Source organism: Pristiophorus japonicus, chromosome 9, assembly GCF_044704955.1.
Source record: "Pristiophorus japonicus isolate sPriJap1 chromosome 9, sPriJap1.hap1, whole genome shotgun sequence".
NCBI lineage: Eukaryota > Metazoa > Chordata > Chondrichthyes > Pristiophoridae > Pristiophorus > Pristiophorus japonicus.
The window spans coordinates 113,373,425-113,376,549 of NC_091985.1; the positions used below are offsets into that span (position 1 = coordinate 113,373,425).

The following is a 3,125-nucleotide window of genomic DNA, read 5'->3' on the forward strand; positions in this document are numbered from 1 at the left end:
AACATCTTTCTATTCCCTTCTGATCTACTTTTCTTTTGAAAGCATCTAAGCTATTTGCCTCAACCACTTTCTGTGGTAGCACGTTCCAGGGAGGGCAACGGATGTTTGCCAGACTGATTCCTCGGATGGGGGTTGGGGGCGGTGGCGGTGGTGAAAATTGTCCTATGAGGAGAGATTGAGTAGACTAGGCCTATTTCTCTAAAGTTTAGAAGAATGAGAGGTGATCTCGCTGAACATTACAAAATTCTTACAGGGCTTGACAGGGTAGATGCAAGGAGGATGTTATTCCTGCCTCGGGAGTCTAGACCCAGGGCTCACAGTCTCCGAATAAGAGGTCGACCATTTACGATTGCGTGAGGAGAAATATCTTCACTCAGAGGGTGGTGTATCTTCGGAATTGTCTACTCCAGAGGGCAGTGGAGGCTCAGTCGTTGAGTATATTCAAGGTAGAGATCAATGGATTTTTGGATATTAAGGGAAGCGAGGGATATGGGGATAGTGCAGGAAAGTGGAGTTGAGGTAAAAGATCAGCCATGATCTTATTGAATGTCGGAGCTGGCTCGAGGGGTCGATTGGCCTACTCCTGCTATTTCTTATCTTCTTATCTGGGGAACAAAAATGAAATTGTTTTTTGGATCTGGGAGATGGAACAGTGGCTTGCTCTGTCTACTCCACACATCGACCTGGTATTGCAGTGCCTCTAGGAACATGCAGCTTCGCCTCTGGGGTGGGAAATTGTAAAAGAGAAAAGAAGAAAAAGGGTTTACAGCTGCTTGACCGTGCTCTCCTTTCCTTTGTAGGTTGCTACTCGCCACAGGTCACTTCTCCTGCCGCCGGTGCGCCATGTTGCCGCATTCTACTCAGCAAGGTCACCAGCTGCCTTTGTGGTTTCCTTTCCGTATTTGAACGTGGGGACTTGTTCTATATAGAATCATGGGCTGCAATTTTGCCGTTGTTTAGTGGACAGGATGGGTGGTGGTTTAGTTATGAACTTTAAAATGATTGACAGCAAGCCGGGAACCCGCTGTCAAAACGCGCACACCTGCATTTTCCGATGTCGGGTCTGCCAGCGCTGAGCAGACCTGACCGGCAGTGGCGGGGGACCCAATTCAAATCATTAGTGGCTTGTTTACAGTCACTTCACAATGCTTTTCCTCCCGCTTTTTGAATTGGACAGGTCGCCCACCAGTATCACCGCTGTGCTTAGTGCTCGTCTGTGAAGCTGAGGCGGGAGGTCACTGGCCATTGAATCAGTTGATGAGTTGACAGCTTCAAATGTCACGTCAAAGCTCCCAGCCAATTGAGAAATGTTCCCTTCTCTAAACTGCATTTCCAGTAGGGAGATTCAGAAATGCTGAAAGTCTTTACACGAGTCTCCATCCAGTCTGAGCTCATTACCTCTGCCACCATTGACAGATCGCTTCTGTCATCTCTACTTCACCTGCCATCTATTACATCAGCATGGGTGTGCTTTATGCTCTCTCACCTTGCTCCTCAGAATCCGACCACGATCAGCCCCGACACTCGCGTCACCAGGCACACCGGCAGCACCAACAACAACACCAGCAACCTTCTCCGCAATCAGCACAGGATGCTGCACAGGACAGAGGGCATCAACACCCGACCACATTGGTCTTGCCTTGCAGTTTGGCCTAGTTTTGGGTTAATTGTTGTTTTATTTCCTTCTACCCTGCCTCCCTTTGTGCTGGCTGGCTGCAGCTTAAATTGCCTGAAGTTCCTTATCCCTTTTGTTGTTTTCCAGTTTCCTTGTTTGCAAGCTGGATGCATAAGTTTTTAGGTGGGAGCAGTGATGGCTAATTTTCATTGTTGAGCATTTGACCTTTGAAGCATTTGAACAGTGTCAATCATCTTGTGGTTTTGCAGGTTTCTGACGAGCTCTATTAAACTGTGTCAGCTTTAAGCCCATTGTTTTACTGGTCCTTGTATTTTTCAGAGCAGCACACATGTGGCTGGTTTAAAGTTTGCTAAGGCAAAAGCTGGAGCTGAAAGACTGGTTGGGAGCAGCGAGAGCGGGTTTTGCGAGAGAATGTGCAAAGTAATTGTTGTTGGTGTGTGGGGGGAAGTGTGTTGGTATTTGGGCTGTGTTGCTATTTGTCAGATGAGAGTGGCAGCAGAGCTTTGTCATGCATGTAATAAACATGTTGTGTTTTTCCAAATTTGAGAGCGAATGTGTTTGGGTGTAGCTGTGAGTGCGTTGTGTTTGGAAATGGTGTTTGTTTTTGCTGTTAAATTGTCTGATATAGAAATGATAAAGTGAGGTAAAAATTGAGATGTGCAAGCAATAATGGCAAGTAAAATGTGTGTGGCATAAAAGGAAGAAAAAACGAGATGTTTTTAATGAATCTGCTTTTAATTTTGAAATTCTCCCAAAAGGGAGGTGCACCGTTCCCAGAGACACTGCAATACCGGGTCGATGCGTGGAGTGGACGGAGCAAGCCCCTATTCCATCTCCCTATTCCAAAAATCAATTTAATATATGGTCCCCAGATATTAAACTGATAGAACAGATTTTTTTTTTGTTTAAAAATTTTTTCGTCTAAAAATTTGCACGATGCATTGGAAAACAGTTCAGTACATTTGGATGCAGTCAGCAATTTCATACAATGCATTTGGATGCTGACGGCAGTTCCATTCAATACATTTGCATGCTTTATATTTCAAGGTGCAATTCAGTACAATCCAGGATACATTGTGATACAGTCATCAAATTAAGTTACATGTGGCACTATACGGTACATGAAACGGATGAGAATACAGTTACATTTCTTTCCAAGATACATTACTAAACAGTGTTGAACTTGCATTATACATGGCACAACGCAGGTGTTTTCAGATCATGGTGCTCTATGTATACAAACAGGTTTACGAGTACAGCCTGAGAGGAATTTAATACCGATTTCAGCCCCTGGGTTTACTGTGGCAGTAGGGCCTTAAACTGTGGCTCTTCCCCACCGTGCCTTTGCGGCAACTGCACCAATCTTTAGTGCGTCCCTCAACACGTACTCCTGGATCTTGCATTGCGCCAGTCTGCAACACACAGCCGTGGACATCTCCTTGCTCTGGAAGACCAGCAAGTTTCGGGAAGACCAAAGTGCGTCTTTCAC

At 45.4% G+C, this 3,125-nt stretch overlaps 1 pseudogene; it reads right to left on the reverse strand.

The window, feature by feature from the left end:
* Nucleotides 1-2,393: 2,393 nt before the first annotated feature.
* Nucleotides 2,394-2,567, reverse strand: LOC139274249 (U2 spliceosomal RNA; annotated as a pseudogene).
* Between the last annotated feature and the right edge of the window lie 558 nt (nt 2,568-3,125).